Here is a 24808-nt window from a genome sequence, read left to right as displayed (position 1 = left end):
GATATAAATTTACCACAAACATGAACAACACATGGTCCTTCCATCAAGTCTAGGGATGAAGGTTACAAGTAAAAACAAATAAATGCATGTTTTTTTTTTCCTTAGGGGGTTGCCTTTTTTTTTTTCCTTAGGGGGTTTTGTCAAAAGAAAGAACCTAGCTGTAATGACTGCATTTTTTTTCGTGGTGGCTTCTTCTGAATCACAAGATGGCTTCTACTAAGAAACCTCTCTTTTGGAATATCCTTTTTGTCCTATAACTTGGATAGCATCTGAATGGAAATTTGTATTAGAAATATGTAGAGAGGCCAGTCACGCCTGTAATCCAGCAATTTGGGAGGCCAAGGTGGGCAGATCGCCTGAGGTCAGGCATTCGAGGCCAGCATGGCCAACATGGCAAAAACGCCATCTTTGTTAAAAATAACAAAAATTAGCTGGGTGTTGTGGTGCACACACCTGTAATCCCAGCTACTGTGGAGGCTGAGGCAGGAGGATTGCTTGAATGTGGGAGGCAGAGGTTGCAGTGAGCCGAGATTGTGCCGCTGCACTCCAGCCTGGGCGACAGAGTGAGACTCTGTCTCAAACAACAAAAAAATTATATATATATATACACACACACACACACATACATATATATATAATTTTACTATTTTACATATATTAAATAATATATAATACATATTATATATTAAATATAATGTATAAATTATATATTTTATAATTTGTATAAAAATTACATAATTATATATAATATTTATACTTAATACACATATGTAGGGAAAAGTATTTATTTTTGAAACAATTACAGATCACAGGAAGTTGTAAGAAAATGTACAAGGAAGCCCTGTGTACCCTTCACTGGGAGACATATTCTAAAAGTATGTAGAAATTAATTTCCTAGTTCCAAGGATTTTTTTTTGGATATATATGATAACTGAGTGAGCCAGGGATATTAAGGGGGGAAATAGCAATATTGACATGTTAATGATGCATTAGCTTTTCCCAAGAGCGCCTAAGTGTTGCTATGTTTCTAAAGGTGTCCTGTTTGGACCAAAGTCAATGACAAAATCCTCACAAGTGTGTGGAACTTGAGATAGCAAATACATTTCTCTGGTATTTAATTAACTCTACAGAGCAAAAGGCAAGTAAAATCTAGGAAATCACAGCAATCACAGCTATTAGAAAGCATCGTTTAAATGCACACATGCATGCACGCATGCGTACACACACATGCAAGCAAAATTAATTGCTGACTAGATTTTAAATCTAAAATATGCTCAATTTCTCTTGTTCACTGCATTTCTAAATGTCTTGGTCTTTTACTGGGTAAAAATATCAAATATTAACAGAGAGATTGATCAAATTTTTGGCAAAATTCATTTGAAATACATGACTAATGTATGATTGATATATGGTTTTTGGGGGGTTTTTTGCACTCAGATCTTCCTCCAACCCCAAATAGCTTGTCAGTGTATTTTCTCCCTCATAGTGTTTTTAGCCCTTCCTCTTCTCCCCATTATTAACCATGAATGTATCTTAAACACATGTGAAGGGATGATATTCAATGCATTTTCTAGGTCAGTGGTGCTGTTTTACCTTCCATTTGTATAGCATTTTACAAGTCCCAATGCATTTCACATACTTTATCTCATTTCATTAGTCAACAACCCTGTGGAGTAATTAATATTTTTTTTGTTTAGTGACATAGAAAGTTGAGGCTCAGGGTGATGGAAAGATTTACCCCAAAGCAAACAACCAGTTAGTAGCAAAGTCTGGATTAAGATGCCTGAATTTCTGCTTTTAAGTCCAGTGATCACTCTTCTCTACCACAGGTATCCATGCTATTTGTAACCAGAATATCCTCAAATTCACCAGCATTCTGGGACTACCCTCAGTGAATATTTCAATAAAATGGCTGGATGCCCCAAAGCCCATACTCTGGGAGACTCAGCCTGCCCAAAATCTCCAAGACTGATCAGGGATTTTCCTTTTGGCTCTAACTACAATTTCCTGTTTCTACAGCCTTCTGAATCTCTGTTCTGCTTTGTCTCTTCAACTTGAGTCCTCTTTATGGAGGTATTGCCAGGGTACTCTGCTCCCACTAGCAAAATGCTAGTGCAGTTGATAGGTGCCTCTTCCAAGCTTGACCTGTAGATACTCACGTGTGTGCTCCTCTGTGTTCTTTTTTCCTTCCCAAGGGTTGGAGCGATTACATTTTGGAAATCACATCTTGAGGATGGCGGAAATGACCTCTGACTGGGCTCATGAATAGTCACGTGGAGGACAGTCGTGCCCTGAACTGGGACACCCTAGATCATTATGTAAGTGAGAAATACATTTGTATATGCCTTAAATCACTTAATTACTATTGTCTTATTCCAACTAATTCAACCTTCATAACCAAATATTAAATTGAAATGACTTCCTAACCAAAGATAAAGTTATCTGCCTAAGAGGAACTAGCTTTCTCTTAGCCCAACCAGCTTTTTAGATAATATCTTGCATTCCCATTAGCGGTTGTAGGATTTTGTAGAATATTGGAAAAAGCATAGGCTCAGAGTCAGACAGACATAGGTTCAAGTGTGGATTGCGTCCTTTTTATGGGTGTGTCATTGGACAAGTGGCTCAACCTCTAAGCCACGATTTTGTTATTATAAAGATGGGATATTTTCTTAGAATTATATACAACAGTATGTGTAAAATATTGTATAGCAAGTTTACTGATAAGTCTGGCCCATGGCACACAACCAGTAAATAGTAGTTACAGCTGTTAATCATGGAGTACATATTTTAGGTTTTCCCCTGGTAAGAAAAAGGAAAATAAACATTGTGGTTATGTTCCAAGAGGGACAAACTGTTGTGTGAGAGATCTCACCTCTAATGTGAGAAATATGGTCACACAACTTACCCTGCTTATTTTCTTGCAAACAATGGCTTCTTTTCATTTTTTTCACCACCTTATACTCTTTCCTAACTTATTTCTCATAATGACACATTCAGTCCTTTACTATTCCAGAAACTTTTATTTTCAGCCCCGATACCGTGTTCATAATAAACATTTCAAAATTTTCATCGGTCTAAACTCTGTTATAATTAGAAGGCAATTGAAAGATCATTTGAATTATTAGTGCCTTCATTTTTCAGCCTCCAACAGGCAAGATGAAAATTTTCATGGAGGAGGAAAATTGAAATAATTCATGACAAGATGGCACAAATGTGAAAGATGTGATCATTATATGTTAAACCAGTTAAGGCTGTAATTCAGCTTCTTAACAGCTTTCCCCCCGACTAAATATATGTTTAGAATATCTATTTTCTATTTTATAGTAAACACAAAAATGTATTAAAAATTTAAATAATCATAGATCATCTTACCATCTATTATTAACATATTTGTCTAATTACTTCCATTCTCTTTCTAAACTCACTCTCTCTCTGATGTTTTGTTTTATCTTCATTTCTGTTCCTTTCCAAATGTGAGTTCATACCATTTAGTTTTGCATTTTTCTTATTTCACTAAATATCCTGTAGTAAACATTTTTCCATCCAAGAAACATTTTTAGGTCTCAATTTACATTTCTACTGTTATACCACAGTAGCCATCTAAATTTGCAGTGAGAATCAGAGAAAGTTTTGAATTCCTAAATTTTCTTTTGTGACAGCCCTTCTGCAGCTGTGAGAAATGCTGCTTTTGTCAAAATCCTCTTGGCTCGTGTCACCTGACCCTCATTTATGCTACAGAGCTAGCAGTGCTACTGGCAGGATGGGGAATCCATGCCATTTTCTGGTGCTTACCCTTAGGGGTATTCTCTGGAAAATGGATACAGGGAGGGCTTTAGTTCATCACCTCTAGCAGACAGATCTTCAACTTCTCCTTCAAACACTCATATGTAACACAGATGACTTTTATGTCTTTTATCTAAGCTTTGAACTACCTTTTACTATTCTTTTAGATAGCAAGAGTTAAAAAAAATATATATCCAAATACCAAAAATCCTAGACTAGAAGGTAATACTATCAAGAAAGGGTAATAATGATGACCTCATAATCTAGTGGCATGGGTATTCTGTTGAGACTTGGGACATGACTTAGTCCCCTGAAATATTTAAAACCACAGATTGAAACATTCTTGCAACATTGAGGGTTTTGGAACCCTCTGGGAACACTGAGGGCTTCAAGCTAAATGTGAACATGCATGTCTTAGGGAAGAGGAGAGAGTCCTCTATTGCATTCAAGCTAAAAGTTGCAAGACAAGTGTAGAAAGGAGTTTTTTGTTTTTTGTTTATTTTTTAGCCTACAGTTTATACCTTCTTTCTCTCTCCCCATAAAACACACCAGGAACACTTAGTAAATTCATAATGCTGAATTGGCAACTAAATTTGTAGGGAAGGATGTGGAGTGGGGAGGTGAAAACCGAGGGATTCCATTAGAAATTGCCTCTGGTACCTCATCCATCTCTTATAGCAAATAATACATGCTGCACTCAGGCTACTGAGGTCTCCAAAGAATGTATGTTTTTGTGTGGTTATAACAAATTAAAAAAATAAATTAAGTCATAAGCTCAGCAGGAAAGTGCTTAAAATCTTGGGTTTTGTAGTCTTTATTGCTGTTCTGAAATTAAAATAACAAAGAAGCCTTTTCTTGAAAATATATATATATATATATATATAAAAGTTATGTACATGTAAATTGCTAATGTAGTTTTCCATTTTGTTTTGTTATTGCCTTTGAATACTGATACGGTTAGGCTATGTCCCTACCCAAATCTCATCTCGAATTGTAACTCCCACAATTCCCATGTGTCATGGGAGGACTCAGTGAGAAGTAATTGGATCATGGGGGCAGGACTTTCTCATGCTGTTCTCGCAATAGTGGATAAGTCTCACGAAATCTGATGGTTTTTAAAAGAGGAGTTCCCCTGCACAAACTCTTTTTCTCTTTGCCTGATGCCTTCCCCATAAGATGTGACTTGCTTCTCCTTGGGTTCCACCATGATTATTAGGCCTCCCCAGCCATGTGGAGCTGTAAGTCCAATAAACCTCTTTTTTTTTTTTGTAAATTTTCTGGTTTCAGGTATGTCTTTTTTTTTTTTTTTTTTTTTTAATTGCATTTTAGGTTTTGGGGTACATGTGAAAAACATGCAAGGTTGTTGCTTAGGTGCATACGTGGCAGTGTGATTTGCTGCCTTCCTCCCCTTCACCCATATCTGGCATTTCTCCCCATGCTATCCCTCCCCAATTCCCCACCCCCCCGCTGTCCCCCCCACTCCTCCACAACAGACCCCCATGTATAGTGCTCCCCTCCCTGTGTCCATGTGTTCTCCTTGTTCAACACCCGCCTATGAGTGAGAACATGTGGTGTTTGATTTTGTGTTCTTGTGTCAGTTTGCTGAGAATGATGGTTTCCAGGTTCATCCATGTCCCTACAAAGGACGCGAACTCCTCGTTTTTAATGGCTGCATAATATTCCATGGTGTATATGTGCCACATTTTTCCTGTCCAGTCTATCGTCGATGGGCATTTGGGTTGGTTCCAGGTCTTTGCTATTGTAAACTGTGCTGCAATGAACATTCGTGTGCATGTGTCCTTATAGTAGAACGATTTATAATCCTTTGGATATATGCCCAGTAATGGGATTGCTGGGTCAAATGGAATTTCTATTTCTAGGTCCTTGAGGAATCGCCACACTGTTTTCCACAATGGTTGAACTAATTTACACTCCCACCAACAGTGTAAAAGTGTTCCTATTTCTCCACATCCTCTCCAGCATCTGTTGTCTCCAGATTTTTTAATGATTGCCATTCTAACTGGTGTGAGATGGTATCTCAATGTAGTTTTGATTTGCATTTCTCTAATGGCCAGTGATGATGAGCATTTTTTCATATGCTTGTTGGCCTCATGTATGTCTTCTTTTGTAAAGTATCTGTTCATGTCCTTCGCCCACTTTTGAATGGGCTTGTTTGTTTTTTTCTTGTAAATCTTTTTTAGCTCGTTGTAAATTCTGGATATCAGCCCTTTGTCAGATGGGTAGGCTGCAAAAATTTTTTCCCATTCTGTTGGTTGCCGATTCACTCTATTGACTGTTTCTTTTGCTGTGCAGAAGCTGTGGAGTTTGATTAGGTCCCATTTGTCTATTTTGGCTTTTGTTGCCAATGCTTTTGGTGTTTTGGTCATGAAGTCCTTGCCTACGCCTATGTCCTGAATGGTTTTGCCTAGGTTTCCTTCTAGTGTTTTTATGGTGTTAGGTCTTATGTTTAAGTCTTTAATCCATCTGGAGTCAATTTTAGTGTAAGGTGTCAGGAAGGGGTCCATTTTCTGCTTTCTGCATATGGCTAGCCAGTTTTCCCAACACCACTTATTGAACAGGGAATCCTTTCCCCATTGCTTGTTTTTATCAGGTTTGTCAAAGATCAGGTGGTTGTAGATATGTTGTGTTGCCTCCGATGCCTCTGTTCTGTTCCATTGGTCTATATCTCTGTTTTGGTACCAGTACCATGCTGTTTTGATTACTGTAGCCTTGTAGTAGAGTTTGATGTCTGGTAGTGTGATGCCTCCTGCTTTGTTCTTTTTGCTTAGAATTGACTTGGCTATGCGGGCTCTCTTTTGGTTCCATATGAAGTTTAAGGTGGTTTTTTCCAGTTCTGTGAAGAAGGTCATTGGTAGCTTGATGGGGATAGCATTGAATCTGTATATTACTTTGGGCAGTATGGCCATTTTCACGATATTAATTCTTCCTAACCATGAACATGGAATGTTTCTCCATCTGTTTGTGTCCTCTCTTATTTCGTTGAGCAGTGATTTGTAGTTCTCCTTGAAGAGGTCCTTTACATTCCTTGTTAGTTGTATTCCTAGGTATTTTATTCTCTTTGTAGCGATTGTGAATGGCAGTTCGTTCTTGATTTGGCTCTCTTTAAGTCTGTTATTGGTGTATAGGAACGCTTGTGATTTTTGCACATTGATTTTGTATCCTGAGACTTTGCTGAAGTTGCTTATCAGTTTCAGGAGATTTTGGGCTGAGATGAGGGGGTCTTCTAGATATACAATCATGTCGTCTGCAAATAGAGACAATTTGACTTCCTCCTTTCCTAATTGAATACCCTTTATTTCTTTTTCTTGCCTGATTGCTCTGGCTAGAACTTCCAGTACTATATTGAATAGGAGTGGTGAGAGAGGGCATCCTTGTCTAGTGCCAGATTTCAAAGGGAATGCTTCCAGTTTTTGCCCGTTCAGTATGATATTGGCTGTCGGTTTGTCGTAAATAGCTTTTATTATTTTGAGATACGTTCCATCGATACCTAGTTTATTGAGGGTTTTTAGCATAAAGGGCTGTTGAATTTTGTCGAAGGCCTTCTCTGCATCAATTGAGATAATCATGTGGTTTTTGTCTTTGGTTCTGTTTATGTGGTGAATTACATTTATAGACTTGCGTATATTGAACCAGCCTTGCATCCCCGGGATGAATCCTACTTGATCATGGTGGATAAGCTTTTTGATGTGCTGTTGTAATCGGCTTGCCATTATTTTATTGAAGATTTTTGCATCTATGTTCATCATGGATATTGGCCTGTAGTTTTCTTTTCTTGTTGAGTCTCTGCCAGGTTTTGGTATTAGGATGATGTTGGTCTCATAAAATGATTTGGGAAGGATTCCCTCTTTTTGGATTATTTGGAATAGTTTCAGTAGGAATGGTATCAGTTCCTCTTTGTATGTCTGGTAGAATTCGGCTGTGAAACCATCTGGACCTGGGCTTTTTTTGGGTGGTAGGCTCTTAATTGCTGCCTCGACTTCAGACCTTGTTATTGGTCTATTCAGGGTTTCGACTTCTTCCTGGTTTAGGCTTGGCAGGAGGCAGCTGTCCAGGAATTTATCCATTTCCTCCAGGTTTTCTAATTTATGTGCATAGAGTTGTTTGTAATAATCTCTGATGATGGTTTGAATTTCTGTGGAATCTGTGGTGATATCCCCTTTGTCATTTTTTATTGCATCTATTTGATTATTCTCTCTTTTCTTTTTTATTAGTCTGGCTAGTGGTCTGTCTATTTTGTTGATCTTTTCAAAAAACCAGCTCCTGGATTTATTGATTTTTTGAAGGGTTTTTCGTGTCTCTATCTCCTTCAATTCTGCTTTGATCTTAGTTATTTCTTGTCTTCTGCTAGGTTTTGAGTTTTTTTGATCTTGCTCCTCTAGCTCTTTCAATTTTGACGATAGGGTGTCAATTTTAGATCTCTCCTTTCTTCTCATGTGGGCACTTATTGCTATATATTTTCCTCTAGAGACTGCTTTAAATGTGTCCCAGAGATTCTGGTATGTGGTGTCTTCATTCTCGTTGGTTTCGAAGAACGTCTTTATTTCTGCCTTCATTTCATTGTTTATCCAGTCAACATTCAGGAGAAAGTTGTTCATTTTCCATGAGGCTGTGCGGTTCTGGGTTGGTTTCTGAATTCTGAGTTCTAACTTGATTGCACTGTGGTCTGAGAGACTGTTTGTTATGGTTTCCGTTCTTTTGCATTTGCTGAGGAGTGATTTACTTCCAATTATGTGGTCAATTTTAGAGTAGGTGTGATGTGGTGCTGAGAAGAATGTATATTCTGTGGATTTTGGGTGGAGAGTTCTGTAAATGTCTATTAGGTTTGCTTGTTCCAGGTCTGAGTTCAAGTCCTGGATATCCTTGTTAATTTTCTGTCTCGTTGATCTGTCTAATATTGACAGTGGTGTGTTGAAGTCTCCCACTATTATTGTGTGGGAGTCTAAGTCCCTTTGTAAGTCTTTAAGAACTTGCCTTATGTATCTGGGTGCTCCTGTATTAGGTGCATATATATTTAGGATCGTTAGCTCTTCTTGCTGCGTTGATCCTTTTACCATTATGTAATGTCCTTCTTTGTCTCTTTTGATCTTTGTTGCTTTAAAGTCTATTTTATCAGAGATGAGAATTGCAACTCCTGCTTTTTTTTGCTCTCCATTTGCTTGGTAAATCTTCCTCCATCCCTTTATTTTGAGCCTTTGTGTATCCTTGCATGCGAGATGGGTTTCCTGGATACAGCACACTGATGGGTTTTGGCTTTTTATCCAATTTGCCAGTCTGTGTCTTTTGATTGGGGCATTTAGTCCGTTTACATTTAGGGTTAATATTGTTATGTGTGAATTCAATCCTGTCATTTTGGTGCTAGGTGGCTGTTTTGCCCTTTGGTTGATGCAGATTCTTCATTGTGTTGATGCTCTTTACCTTTTCGTGTGTTTTTGGAGTGGCTGGTACTGGTTGTTCTTTTCTATGTGTAGTGCCTCCTTCAGGAGCTCTTGTAGAGCTGGTCTGGTGGTGATGAACTCTCTGAGTTCTTGCTTGTTCACAAAGGATTTTATTTTTCCTTCACTTATGAAGCTTAGTTTGGCTGGATACGAAATTCTGGGTTGAAAGTTCTTTTCCTTAAGGATGTTGAATATCAGCCCCCACTCTCTTCTGGCCTGTAGGGTTTCTGCTGAGAGATCTGCAGTGAGTCTGATGGGCTTCCCTTTGTGGGTAACCCGACCTTTCTCTCTGGCTGCCCTTAGTATTTTCTCCTTCATTTCAACCCTGGTGAATCTGATGATTATGTGTCTTGGGGTTGCTCTTCTAGAGGAGTATCTTTGTGGTGTTCTCTGTATTTCCTGGACTTGAATCTCGGCCTGCCTTGTTAGGTTGGGGAAGTTTTCCTGGATAATATCCTGAAGAGTATTTTCCAGCTTGGATGCATTCTCTTCGTCACATTCAGGTACACCTATCAAACGTAAATTAGGTCTTTTCACATAGTCCCATATTTCTTGTTGACTTTGTTCATTCCTTTTTACCCTGTTTTCTCTAATCTTGCCTTCTCGTTTTATTTCATTGAGTTGATCTTCGACCTCTGATATCCTTTCTTCTGCTTGGTCAATTCGGCTGTTGAAACTTGTGCATGCTTCACGAAGTTCTCGTGTTGTGTTTTTCAGCTCCATCAATTCGCTCATATTCCTCTCTAAGTTGTCCATTCTTGTTAGCATTTCGTCAAGTCTTTTTTCAAGGTTCTTAGTTTCTTTGCATTGGGTTAGAACATGTTCTTTTAGCTCACGGAAGTTTCTTATTATCCACTTTCTGAAAGCTGATTCTGTCATTTCATCACACTCATTCTCCGTCCAGTCTTGTTCCCTTGCTGGTGAGGAGTTGTGATCCCTTGTAGGAGGAGAAGTGTTCTGGTTTTGGGTGTTTTCATCCTTTTTGCGCTGGTTTCTTCCCATCTTTGTGGATTTATCCACCTGTTGACTTTGTAGTTGTTGTCTTTCTGATTTTGGTAATTTTAAGTCTGCTGTGGCAGAACTCATAAACCCCCTGCTCTTCCCCCTAGGTGTTCTGTCCCAGGGAGTTACGGTTTTATGATGTTCCCCTGTGCGGTTGCTGTTTTCCCTGCCCACAAGGTGGCAGCCTAGTCACACTCAGGTTGCAGAGGCTTCGCTAAGCTGCTGTGGGCTCCACCCAGCTTCCGTGTGAACTTCTGGGTGTAGTTAGAACTGCTTCCGCTATGTTGGCCCGCCCCTGTAGTGACGGAGTCTCTGTAGTGGCGGATTGCCTTGGTAGAGAGCAGCAGAGTGCCTATGGAGAACGCCCCTCCTCCACAGAGCTGGACCGTCCCGGTTTCAGTTGTGTTTCAGGTCTTCTTGCTGGGTAAGAGGGGACACCGTCTCATCTGATCTGCCTCCGGAGCCGCTGCGTTGGCTATAGCCGCGGCTCTGAGATTCGTGGCGCTGGCCTGGCTCCCCGTTTCAGCTCCCCTTGCTGGCTTATAGGGGACTCAGACTCTCACTTTATACAGTGAGACGTTGCCTCAGGGTGCCGGCCCAGCGGCTGCGCCGTTCAAGCCAGCGGCGCCAGCGGCGCTGGCGACCCGTGTGGCTTCTCTGCGTGTGAATCTCCTGGTCTGTGGGCAGTAAAAATCAGTCTGGAAATACGGCGTCCACTCACCCTCTGTGCTTTCTCTCGGAGCTGCATTCCCGAGTTCCTCCTAAGCGGCCATCTTGGATCTCCTCAGGTATGTCTTTATCAGCAACGTGAAAACAGACTAATATACATATTGAAAAAGTCTCTTCTGTGCCCCTTTTGCTGTCACTCATTGATTCCAAATAGAGGAAAGGTGTAGAATGAAGTGGAAGTGGAAACTCGGGGTTCTTTTGTGTAGAAATAAAGAGATCTGCATGCCATCTTTGGCTTTGTGGATTTTCCTGCATAAGAGGCATGCCTTTTTTTTGCATGAAGACTGCCTTGGTTACAACACGTAGAGATGAGTTTATCAGAGTTGAAGGCTAAGAGTTTGTAGCACTCAGTGAAGAAAAGGGAGTTGTTGAAGGGGAGAGGATGCAGCATCTGCTGACGAACATGCTTCAACATGCTGTGTGGTTCATTTAGCCTCCTAGCGATATCTCTGTGGAGTGTCCCTTCCTTACTCGTGGAGATTGAGGGCATATAGAAGCCAATTTTTTAAATAAGAGGAAAAGAAAGAATGTTCAAAGTTGCGTTATCTTCCCTCTGCTTAAGCATGATTAAGCATTTGATCATCTAGGCCTTTATAAACCCTGTTACTCATCCATTTTGACTGGGATAAATAGTTCTATAATGGAAGCATCAGATTTAGAAGATGCTATGTTTTCTAATCCTACTCTAGAGGGGTAACATTGGACACGGATAATTGGTACCTATTTTCATAGCATTGTGGCATTTTGGAGCCAAGAACAAACTTGAGATCAAGTCCAACTCAGTCATTTCTCATAGAAGGATGCAGAGGCTGTGAGAAGCATATACCCTGGTTAAAACCCTACCCTCTCACCTCCTGAAATGTTGTTTCTAAACTCCCCACCTGCTGTCTGTCTTTGGAGAATCTAGCATAGCAAGATACGAGTTTAAATCTTTGTAAGAGGCGTTTTAATTAGTCCTGAGAGAAAATTTATGAAGGATAGATATGTGCTCTCCTTGTGTGTGAATATTGGTGTGCTTGTCTGGGTCATTCTCTATTTCAGACAAAGATTAACCCATAGGGTTTGTTTAAATTTCAAAATGCTTACATATTCATAAATACTCCTGTAAGTCATCATTATCTAGAATATATTATTTGGCACAAGTTTCAAACAAACCATGGACTTCTTTACTTCTCTTGATATAGAATGACTGTAGTATCTGAACTTCACTGTTGACTATCTAAAATACTTAAATATATTGTTTTTCTTTGAAGATTAAATAATAAACATGACTGTCAGAGGTTGGGTAGAAACTAAGAGAAAGGGTTCAAAGAAAAATTTTCCTTGACATCTACTAACGTTGATACTTTTCTTCAGTAAAATGAAAGTGTTAGAGTTCATGAAGAATAACTTTAAAGGTACGTGGTTCAGATGCACCCTACGCATATCTATCTGTTCTGTTTTGATATAAGGCGCTTTACCATGCTTATCTATCATTCATTCATTTATTTATTTTTGAGATGGAGTCTTACTCATTACCAGGCTGGAGTGCAGTGGCACGAACTCAGCTTACTGCAAACTCCACCTCCCAGGTTCAAGCAATTCTTCTGCCTCAGCCTTCCCAGTAGCTGGGACTATAGGTGCATACCACCATGCCTGGCTAATTTTTGTATTTTTTTTTAGTAGAGACAGGGTTTCGCCATGTTGTCCAGGATGGTCTTCATCTCCTGACCTTGTGATCTTCCTGTCTTGGCCTCCCAAAGTGCTGGGATTGCAGGCATGAGCCACCGTGCCTGGCCTATGCTTGTCCACTGTATCATGCTGGATCTTAACCACACACAGTGATGCCCTAAGAGCATTAACTGAGCAGCTGCCATGTGATTGCAGCTTCTCCTTGTCTAGATAAATGGGAAAAAGTGTTAAGTGGAACTTTGCAAACATATACCATTAAATAATATAAAGCAAATAAATAGCATAACAAGAGTATAAGTTTTGAAGCCAAAGTAAACCTAGATTTGAATCTTACTTTGTTCCTTATTAGCTATTAATACATGATAAAAATCACTTCTTCTTCTTCTTTTCATTTCTAACTTTTAAGTTCAGGGGTACATGTGCAGGATGTGCAGGTTTGTTACATAGGTAAACGTGTGCCATGGTGGTTTGCTGCACAGATTATCCAGTCACCCAGCTATTAAGCCCAGCATCCATTAGCTGTGCTTCCTGATCCTCTCCCTCTTCCCACCCGCAACCCTCCAACAGGCCCCAGCGTATTGTTCCCCACAATGTGTCCATGTGTTCTTATTATTCAGTTCGCACTTAGAAGTGAGAACACATGTTACTTGGTTTTCTGTTACCATGTTAATTTGCTAAGGCACTTATCCTTCTTATGCCTCAGTTTCCTCAGCTATAATATGAGGATAATGATTAATGTGAGGATTAAATTGGATAATACACATAAAGTGCCTAACATAAAATAGGTTTTTTCCCTCCTTTTTTGAGACAGAGTTTTGCTCTTGTTGCCCAGGCTGGAGTGCAGTGGTGCAGTCTTGGCTCACTGCAACCTCCACCTCCCAGGTTGAAGCGATTCTCCTGCTTCAGCCTCCCAAGTAGCTGAGATTTCAGGCATCTGCCATTATGCCTGGCTAACTTTTTGTATTTTTAGTAGAGACGGGGGTTTCAACATGTTGGCCAGGCTAGTCTCAAACTCCTGATCTCAGGTGATCCACCCGCCTCGGCTTCCCAAAGTGCTGGGATTACGGGTGTGAGCCACTGCGTCTGACTCATAAAATAGTTTTGAATAAATTTGCAGAGGCTAACTAAAAATTCTTAGTACTGTGGATGTCTGAAATTCCATCGCTATTTAGATTTGGAGAAGTGATGCAGACAAAATTATCCTCAATGACCTTTGTCCCGTTAGCATTTAAAGGAAGAGATATTACGTTGCCTGCAGTACAATCATCATTTCATTTCTTTTTGGCCTGCATAAACTGCTTTCTGAGCCAGATAACAGAAGAAAACTAGAATCCCATGCTGCCTGGGGCAGCACTCTAAATGGTCACTTGGTATCCTCAGAAGCAGACAGGTGACTGTATGAAAATAACTTCTACTCCCCAACGCACATATAAAGCAAAATAAGCTAAGTTTGAATAAGGCAACATAGACAACTTCCTTATCATGTTAATATCTTTCTTTCTTCACTAGAGAATTTCTTATGCTATAAATTCTAAACTCCCTATGGGAAGAAGCTGCTTCTTTTTTTTTTTTTCTTGATACCATGTCTCACTCTGTTACCCAAGCTGGAGTGCAATGGCACAATCTCGGCTCACTGCATCCTCCTGGTCCCAGATTCAAGAGATTCCCCTGCCTCAGTCTCCCAAGTAGCTGGAACTACAGGCACGCACCACCACGCCTGGCTAGTTGTTTCTGTATTTAAATAGAGATGGGGTTTCACCATATTGGCCAAGATGCTCTCCATGTCCTGACCTCATGATCTGCCCACCTCAGCTTCCCAAAATGCTAGGATTACAGGCATGAGCCACTGCACCCAGCCAGGAAGAGGTTGCTTCTTATTGCATAAGGATAGCATCTAATAAGGACCCATAATCAGATAGTCCTAGATTTTCAGAGTTAAGAGCATCCTGCCTTCCACCCAGGAAGCTCATTCCATGGCTTCTCCAATGGATTGGTTTGTTAGAAGAGGGTAAATGCCACGTGGGTCATGTTGAGTAGTCCTGGTTGTTAGAAAGTACTTTTGCATGTTGACTCAAATCTTTATCTCCACTTAATTATTATCTACCTACTTATCATCCCTCCGAAGAAACACTTCCTAAACAACAGAGGCCCAAACCAAGAGGGTATTCTAAGCACATGTGAGAAATCCTGTCAGTAGCACTAGATTAGGGCTCTAGTTACTGGTGCAAAATTCAGGGAAACAAAACCTGTTATGCTATGTTCGTCTCCTTTGTGTTTAAATCAGCTTGTTCTAGCTGTGGCCATTGCAATGTGGGTGTCTTTCTTCCAGCCAGTACTCACCTAGAGAAATCATTTACCTCTCATGCGGTAAATGTCTTGTATTTCTAAAAAGTTCTTTTGCCTGCAACAAACCCAACTAAGAACGGCTCAATAAAGACATTGATTTTCACATAGAACAAGAGATCTGGAGGGAGGTAATCCACTGTGTCATCTTTAGTGTGCTGGATTTTTAAGGCATCATCACGTCATGGCCACTAAGTCAAGGAAAAAAGGAGTCGGGAGGGAGTGTTGCTTCCCCTTATCTGTCCTCTTACCAAATTAGCAAAAGTTTTCCAAGTGAACTCAGAGATATTATTTTGTATCTTAATGATCAAAAAATGTATTGCCTGCCAAGTGTATAGGCAAAGAGGCATGACAAATTAACACTTAAATTTCCCACATTTGTAATTCAATTAGGTCAAGAGGAATGGGTTGGAAGTGGGTGTGAGTTAGTGAGTCAGAAGGATCTGCACACATACCTCAAAGACTATCCTCGATCACATCATCTGAGTACACACTCCTTCATCCGAACTTGCAAACCACTTACAGTCTCCATATGGACAAGCTCTTGGCTTCTTGGTAAAACTTGTATACGATTCTCTTATGTTCCCAACTGATTATATATCTGGGTCATCTCTTTAGGAGCTGAAAATAGGTTTAATAATATCTCTAAATTGTGTGAAATGACACAGTTTTCCAATAGCTTCCAACCACATGTCATGATCTGCTTTACTGCAGAGCAAGGATTTTTACTTTCATTTTACAGAGAATTTTACAAAGAGATTATATGATTTACTGAGTTGGGCATGATTTATACCCAAGACTAGCACTTTTGCATTCTGAGTTAAGTCAGTGATTTCTCAATGACTTTATGTTATAAATTATATACACACAGAGATATAAAGAAAGATCTAACACAGCTAAATGTCCTTACAACACTATGGCATAGCTACATACAGTTATACAAGATTGGTCTAAAATTGAATGGTCTGCCATCTTAGTTAAAAATTCCTGAAGTCCATCCGTAAATAGTTTGCAGCATGACTGTATAAGTTCATATCCAGACTAAATCACTTAAAAGTCAGCTATCAGTAATTTTCTCAGAACACCAGTAAGAGAACTTTCTTTGGCAAATAAGGACTTACAGTTAACCCAGTGGATAAAAATGGTATTGTAGAGCCTGGAACTTACTGGGACATAAGAGACTGGAGAAAAAGGTATGAGGTGTACCCACATTCATAGGATTAATATTTTTCTGAGTGTAAGGAGATGAAGGACAAGGGCAAGAATTAAGGCTGTTAAAACATAATGGTGAAAGTATATACTTAGTAGTCAAGCAAGAAACAATGAACATTTATATAACATTGTTTCTTTGGCAACAAAGAAAATATTAACTTCACTTTCATTAAACTATTACTTTCCATTTTCTTAACATGAAGAAATCAAATAAGATGGGGCCAATCATAGAACTTGAGGTAGGAAACAGAAGGAGCGTGGTTTCTCGGGAAGATTATTCCTTAGGCACCTGTTTTGTTGTTGTTTGTTCGTTTTTGAGACATAGTTTCACTCTGTTGCCCGGGCTGGAGTGTAGTGGCATGTTCTTGGCTCACTGCAATCTCTGCCTCCCAGCTCAAGCAATTCTCCTGCCTCAGCCTCCCAAGTAGCTGGGATAACAGGCGTGCCCAGCCACTTAATTTTTTTATTTTTAGTAGAGACAGGGTTTCATGATGATGGTGAGGCTGATCTCAAACTCCTGACCTCAAGTGATCCATCCACCTTGGCCTCCCAAAGTGCTAAGATTACAGGGGTGAGCCATCGCGCCCAGCCACCACCTCATTTTTGTCTGCTCCCTTCTTTTCTGCTTTTAATCACTCCACATAGTCTGTCACCTGTTTTTAACAATTAAGGTGTCTGCCATATTCCACATATTATGAACAAATTGGGACTTTAAAGATCACTCTTAAGCAGCTCATCATCTAGTGAGGGAAATAATGAATGAACAACAAAGACTGCCAAGTGCCGCTGGAGGAGTTTACTGTTGTATGCATGGGGAATATGTAAAACGGCTTGAGGAATAAGTCAAGACCTTCCAGTAGGAAGAATGTTTTCAACAGTTTTAATCAAGAATTTGTCTCCATTTTTTTTTTTGACATTTGACTGCTGACGACTTTGAAGTTACATCCATCTTTCATCCCCTTCAGCTCACATTTGGAGAAGCTATAATAAATCCCAGCTATCCCCTTCTTCGGTAACTGTGGGAGTTTCAAATCATGCAAGTCCCACCCACGAAGAGAATCCTCACTCAAGTCCCGCCACCTGGCCACAATAAAAACCCCAAGCTGGTCTCCCCCTTTTCGCTGTTGAAGCCATTATTTGACCAACTTGGAAAGCCTGCCCTGCTGTCCCCAGGAACTCTCATTATGTGCATTATAAACGTTTTCATACCCTCTTGGTGTGTATGTGGCATCATCTGTCACAACATCGAAACTGAATTTTGGATGGTGCTTGTTTTATGTCTGCAGAATGGCCACAACAGCAGCTTTATTGAGATATAATTTACATACTATAAAATGTACCCATGCTAGTGTATAATTTAATAATTTTTAGTAAAGTTACAGAGTTTTACGCCCATCACCAAAATGAATTTTAGAACATATTTATCACCCAAAAAGAGCCTCTGCATGTGTTTGTAGTCAGTCCCTTCTCCGACCTTAGCCCTAGGTAACCACTAATCTGCTCTGTCTCTATAGATTTGCTTCTCCTGGACATTTCATATAAAAGGATCTATACTAGTGTAGTCTTTCATGCCTACCATTTTTTCTGCTGACATAATGTTTTGGAGATTATGCCATGTTGTTGCATGTATCAGCCATTCTTTCCTTTTCATTACTGAATAGTATTCCATTATAGGGATATACCACATTTTGTTTATCCATTCAGCAGTTGTTGGACATTTGTACTATTTCCACATTTTGGTTATTATGGATAGCATTATTCACATGAAAATGTTTGTATGGGCATGTGCTTTAACTTGGGCTGACACCTAGGAACAGAATTGCAAAGTCACTTGGTAAATTTATGTGTTACTTTTTAAGAAGCTGCTAAACTGTTTCCAAAGTAGCTGTAGCATTTTAAATTCCCGCTAGCCATGTATGAACATTCCATTTGCTGCACATTCTAGATAACCCTTGTCACTGTCTGTATTTTGGATTATGGTAAACTAGTGGGTATGAAATTATATCTCATTTGTCTTGGATTTTCATTGTCCTAATGATTAATGACACCGAGCATCTTTTCATGTGCTTGTTAGCATTCATCCTTTTTGGTGAAATACCTATTAAGATGCTTTGCTTGGTTTTTTATTTCTTTGTTTTTGTTTGTTTAGTCAATAAGTTTATTGTCTTTATCTGAAAAATTGTCACAGAAGATTGTTGGGTTGAGCCCTAGGCAGCCTGCTCCTGAGCTCCGAAGACACTTGTCTTCTTTTGAGCTACCTGATACTTCTTCTGGGCAAGGGACGTTTTCAGATGGTTCCACTTCTTTTTTAAAACTTCTTTCTTGGGCTTCTTCTCATAGACTGGATTTTCTTATACAGCAGCATAAGCTTTCTTGTATATCTCCTTCAAGTCTGGAGTTATACTGTTCTTTATGTATCAAGAGAAATGTATGTTGTAAGCATCTCCGTCTTTTTCTATGAGGTAACACATATAATCTGCAGCATTCTGATCCATGATGTGCTTTCGATGTACTTCTGCATTAAATTTCTAGTTTTCACAATCATAACCAGGAAACTGTCTAGTATTGTGAGGAATCGACAGACCTCTATCCACAGTTCTTTTGAGGACCCCAAAAAGTTTATCGGTAGTTCTGGGAAGGCCTGCATTCAAATAGCAGGTAAAGGCACCTGGCTGACCATCAGTGGTTTTTACATTGTATTCATCTCCAGTCATCACCACTTGAACTTCTTAGATCTTGTCCATGCCAAACCTACTGACAAGTCTGCAGGCCACCAGGAGGCCAGTACAATATGCTATAGCATAATTTGACAGGCCAGCCTTCACACCATATTTTGGCAGTTCATATGCATAAGCTGCATACATTATCATATTCTCTCCTATATGGGCATAAGCAATCTGACAAATGATATCTCTGTTTGTTACACAAACTATCATACTATATTTAGGCAAGCTGTACTTATTTTTATCCTATATCACCAAGCATTTCTGAGCACAGTAATCAGTTTTACCCATCATCGTCTTCTGCATTTCACTTGGTATCTCTTAAACTAGGCCTTACTCTTGACAACTTTAACAAACCCCATCCTGAGAAACAGAAACTCATAACTGTGGCTCAACACAGACCTACAGGTCCAGCAACACTGGGGGCAGAGGGGAGGTGGGGCAGGGAAGGAGGCCTTTTACCTGTTTTAATTGTTTGTCTTATTAAGTTGTAAATGCTCTTTATATATGTTGGATACAAGTTATTTATCTAATATCTCGTTTACAAATAATTTTTTATTATATGGCTTGTGTTCTCATTTCTTAACAATGTCTTCTGCAGTTCAAAAGTTTTAAATTTTGGTGAAACCAAATTTGTCAATATTTTATTTTATAGATTGTGCTTTTTAGATATCATATCTAAGAATGTGCTGCCTAACCCAGGATCATGAAGATTTTCTCCTTGTTTTCTAGAAAACTTACAGTATTAATGTTAACTCTTATGTTTAGGTTTATAATCCATATGAATTTAACTTTTGTAGGATGTAAGAAGAGTCTAAATTCATCTTTGTGCATGTTGTTACCTAACTGACCCCAAACCATTTGTTAAAAAGCCCATCATTTCTCCCATTGAATAACCTTGGAAACTTGGTTAGAAATTGATTGACCTTAAATGTAAGAATTTATTTTTGGACTATCAATTTTGTTTCACTGATTTGTACAGTTGTTTCTCAGCTTGTTATGGAGTTACATAGTAATAAACCCATCATAAGTCAAAAATGCCGTTAGGTCAAAAATGAGCATTTTGTTGACATGATGGGATGCAAAAACACAAAACATGATACCCCCAAAATGCTGACCACACAGTTCCCTGTAGAGTATTGGTTGTCTGCTCTTGTGATTGCATGCCTGACTGGAAGCTGTGGGCCGTCATCACTGCCGAGCATCGCAAGGGAATATGATACTGCATATCACTAGTCTGGGAAAAAAATCTAACTTCAGCATTCAAGGTATGATTTCTGCTGAATGCATATTATCATTCCATTGTAAAGTAAAAAAAAAATTATAAGTCAAACCATTATAAGTTAGAAACCATCCGTTGTGCTAGATTATTGTAGCTTCACAGTAAATTTTAAAATCAGAAAGTATAAGTTCTCCAACTTTGTTTTTTTTTCAAAACTATTTTGGCTACTCAGATTCTTTTGCATTTCCATGTAGATTTTAAGACTACTCATTTGCAATCATTCTTGCTAGGGTTTTGTCAGGTACTACATTAAACCTATATATTAATTTGAAGAAAATTGATATCTTAATAATACTGACTTTTACAATCCATAAACAAGGAATGTTTCTCCATTTATTAGAGCCTTTCATGTTTTTTTCAGATGTGTTTATAGTTTTTGGTACTTAAGTCTTGGATTAATTTTGTGAAACTTATTTCTAATTAGTTTATTATTTTGATTCTATTATGATTGGAATTGTTTTTGTAATTTCATTTTCAGACTGTTAAGTGCTAGAATATGGAAATACAACTGATTTTTGCATATTGATTTTGTATTCTGCAAACTTGCTAGTTTATTAGTTCTAGTAGTGTTTTGTAGATTCCTGAAAATTTTCTTCATACAGGATGTCATCTACAAAATAAGAAAAGTTTGACTTATTCATTTCCAATCTAGATGCCATTTATTTCTGTTGCCTAAATGCATTGGCCAGAACTTCCATGAATATGTTGAATAGAAGTGGTAACAGCAGACACCCTTGGGTTGTTTCCAGTCTTAGGAGGAAAGTATACTATTTAGCAGGATGTTAGCTGTAGGTTTTCTGTAGAGATCTTTTATCAGGCTAAAGAAGTTCATTCCTATTTCAACTTTGTTGAGAGTTTTAAATCGTAAATGAGTGAGTTTTGTCAAATGCTTTTTCTGACTTGATTGAGATGGTTATGTATTTTTGTCCTTTAACCTATTAACATGATATATTACATTAATTGATTTTTGGATGTTAAAGCAGTTATGTGCTCCTGAAATACAGTTACTTGATTATGCTATATAATCCTTTTTACTTAAATGCTGGATTTCAGTTGCTAAAATTTTGTTGAGGGTTTTTATACCAATATGTTTTGCTTTTATTGTGATATCTTTGATTAGCTTATATAACAGGGTAATACTGGATTCTCAGTATGAGTTGGAAACTCTTCCCTTTTATTACCTTGAATAGTTTGTGAAGTATTGGCATTAATTTTTCTTTAAAGTAATCCAGAGATTTTACCAGGGGAGCCTCTGGGCCTAGTTGTTTCTTTTTTGAAAATCTTCTAGTTATTAATCCAATAGTTTTACTTGTTATAAATCTGTTCAATTTTCTATGTCTTCTTTTGGCAGTCTTAGTAATTTGTGTCTTTCTAGGAGTTTGACCATTTCATCTTAGTTACCTAATTTGTTGGCACAAGTTTCTTCATAGTATTCCCTTTCTTTTAGTGTCTGTAGAGATTGTGTGATGTCCCCTCTTTAATTCCTGATTTTGGTAATTTGTATCTTTTCTCTCCTTTTTTCTCCCTTAGCTAGTCAATTTTGTTGATTTTTTAAAGGACCAACTCATGGTTGCATTAATTTTTCTTTAGTGCTTTCTGTTTCCATTTCATGGATTTCTGCTTCTTTCTTTCTTGTTTTTCTTTTCTCCTGGTGTATTTGCGCTTAGTTTGCTTTTCTTTTTATTTTCTTAAGGTGGAATGTTAAATTATTAATTTGGTATGTTTATTCTGTCAGGTAAAAGATACAAACAACTCTCCTCCTAAGCACTGCTGTTCTGCATCCCATGAATTTCGATAAGCCGTTTTGTTTTCTTTCAGTATAAAATATTCTGATTTTGTTTGTGATTTCTTCTTGAACCCATGAGCTAGTAAGAAGTGTATGGTTTAAATTTTTAATGTTTATGGTTTTCCCAAATTTCTTTCAGGTTTTCCTTCTAATTTAATTCTCTTGTAGTTAGGAAACATACTTGGTCTGACTGTTATACCCAGGCAAGATAGATGGAACAGCGCCATGCTCTGAGTTTGAATCATGAGTCCTTTATTAATTAGCTGGTGACCGAGAGAGGGCTAATGCTCAAAATTCTCTCAGCTCCAAGGAAGGGGCTGAATTCCTTTTTATACCTTGCTTAAGGTAGGGGAGGGGGAGCCTAGCTGAAGCAGAATTTATAGAAACAAAACAAGCAAGTCAGATAAGGAGGCTGGAGGTTCTCATGATTGTTGATTTCTAAGAAAGGTATATACAAGTCGTTCCCATGATTGTCAGTTACCAAGGGGGATATTCGGTTCTTGTCATATAATCAGTCAAGGCGGGGGGGCGGCATTCACAATAGCAAGTAGGCTTGCAAAGCAGGCTATGGTTACAAAGGTTATATGTTTCTTTAGTTCCAAGTACAGCATGACCCAGCACATTAAGGGAGAAATGGCAGGAGGGGTGAGATGGAGGTCAAGATGGAATCAGTCTGGCTCTCAGCAAAATGGAGTTTGTCCAGCTAACACAGGGTAGGTTAGCACATGACCTCTGCTTTTTCAGGTTATTAAAACTTGTTTATTGCCTAGCATGTGATCTTTTTAAGAAAACGTATTATGTATGCTTTTAAATCAGTTGAAAGAAAAATATACTTTTTAGTATGTAACTTTACTGGTGGGCTTTATTTCTTCATGTGAATTTGGGTCACTGTCTAGTGTTATTTTCTTTCATCCTGAAGAACTTCCTTCAGTAATATTTTTTGTTTTCTCTTTTTTCTCCTTCTGAAACTTCCATTTCAGGTATGTTTTGTTTGATGGTTTCCTATATATCTCAACAACTCTATTCATTTTTGTTTATTTTTTTATTTTGTCCTTCACATTAGATAATTTTTATTGCTCTGTCTTACATGTTTCTGATTATTTCTCCTGCTAGCTCAAATCTGTTGTTGAATACCTCCAGTGAATTTTTATTTCATTTAATGTACTTTTTGATATCCAAATTTTCATTTTCTTCTATTAAAAAAAATTTTTTACTGATTCACTTATATTCTTTATTTGCTAGGTAACTGTCATCATGTTTTTCTTTAATTCTTTCAACATGGTTTTATAATATTCTGTAAATGTAATTATGATAGTTGCTTTTTCTTCTAAGTCCAACTTGGGCCCTCACAAAGGTAGTTTCTAACAAACACCTCCTCCCCTCTGTATGAGTCACATTTTATAGTTCTTTTATGACTTGTAATCTCTTGTTGAAAACTGGACAGTTTGGATACTGCATTGTTGAAATTCTAAATTCCAAATCCTCTCTCCTAGTGGTTGTCTTTGTTATTATTTTTTTGGCTTGCTTGCTTCCTTGTTTAGTTGTTTTGTGACTTGCTTAGAATGACTCTCTGGAATCTGTCTCTCCATATAGTATACCCACTAATGTCTCTGCTCAGATTGTTGTTTATTAAATCTTTGTTTTCATTTTTAAGCCTCGCATTTTAGTGGTCACCTTTGGATCTATATAGTATCATCACCAGGTAATAATTGGTAAGAGCTTGTGCTTAAACAAGTTCTGTCAGTAAAGTTTCCATTTTGTGTTTTTTGTTTTGTTTTTGTTTGTTTGTTTGTTTTGTTTTTGCAATGGAGTCTTGCTCTGTCGCCGAGGCTGGAGGGCAGTGGCACAATCTCAGCTCACTGCAACCTCTACTTCCCAGGTTCAAGTGATTCTCCTGCTTCAGCCTCTGGTGTAGCTAGGATTACAGGCACATACCATCAAATTTTTTTTTTTTTTTTTTAGAGATGGGGTTTCACCATGTTGGCCAGGCTGGTCTTAAACTCCTGGCCTCAAGTGATCCCCCTGTCTCAGTCTTCCAAAGTGCTGGGATTGCAGGCATGAGCCACCGCACCTGGTGGGTTTCCACTTTTACCATTGGATCTATGTACAGGTTAGAGAACACATGTAAAGCTAACGCACTATTCTCCAACTTTTTCTTCCTGTTGAGGCTCCTCAGGCCTCCTCCATATGTGTATAAGGTCTCACATTCAAACAGGGACATGCAGAGGGACAGGGTTTCTCCAATCCTTCTGGCTCAACAAGCTACCATTATTTTACTAATCTATAAAACAAGAGAGTTTTATTAAATGATAATTTCTAAATTCCTTTTTGGCTGCAAATGTAAAGCTCCTACGTACCATAGACACACCATTGTATTTGTTTTCCTCTTGAAACATTGCAGAGCTTCTCTCCTAGTAATGGTGGATTAGGAAATTCTGACCAACTGTCTGCTAAGATCAACTAAAAAATCTGGACACAGTATAAAAGTACATTTTACTGATGCATTAGAAAGCTAATAAGGTAGTGAGGAATTATGGAAGCGAAAACCAAGGAGAAGAATGAAAGCCAGAGGAGAAAAAAGCTTCCTTTGAGAGTTTCTTTTCTCCTAAGGCCATCATATATTCCAAAAATTAGTGGCCGAGAGTCTAAGAAGATCAACTGAATTTTTGACAGATTTACGGATCAGGAAATATAGAAGTCTCCAGCCCAGCAAGGAAAGCTTGGTGTTGTAGTAAACTTGACGACTCTTGGTTGAAATCCCAAAGGGCCACAATAAGGTGAAAAATAACAAACAGGCTCTTGCAGGGATTGAAACCCAGCT

The 24808-nt window shown here is 38.5% G+C and overlaps 1 long non-coding RNA gene and 1 pseudogene across 1 annotated transcript in view; one reads left to right on the top strand and one right to left on the bottom strand.

Moving 5' to 3' along the window:
* The first annotated feature begins 2201 nt into the window (after positions 1–2201).
* The window catches only part of LOC105733918 (uncharacterized), a 157165-nt gene continuing 134558 nt past the window's right edge, over positions 2202–24808 (top strand). Inside the window, exon 1 of the long non-coding RNA XR_001111381.2 lies at positions 2202–2318. This is a non-coding gene — a long non-coding RNA (uncharacterized LOC105733918). The remainder of the gene's footprint in view (positions 2319–24808) is intronic.
* On the bottom strand, positions 18404–19281 carry LOC105733917 (large ribosomal subunit protein uL18-like; annotated as a pseudogene).

Source organism: Aotus nancymaae, unplaced genomic scaffold (genome assembly GCF_030222135.1).
Source record: "Aotus nancymaae isolate 86718 unplaced genomic scaffold, 86718_ANA_hifiasm-v0.15.2.pri h1tg000051l, whole genome shotgun sequence".
In the NCBI taxonomy this organism is placed as follows: domain Eukaryota; kingdom Metazoa; phylum Chordata; class Mammalia; order Primates; family Aotidae; genus Aotus; species Aotus nancymaae.
The sequence above is the reverse complement of the archived record's forward strand: the minus strand, read 5'-3'. Positions and strand labels throughout refer to the sequence as shown.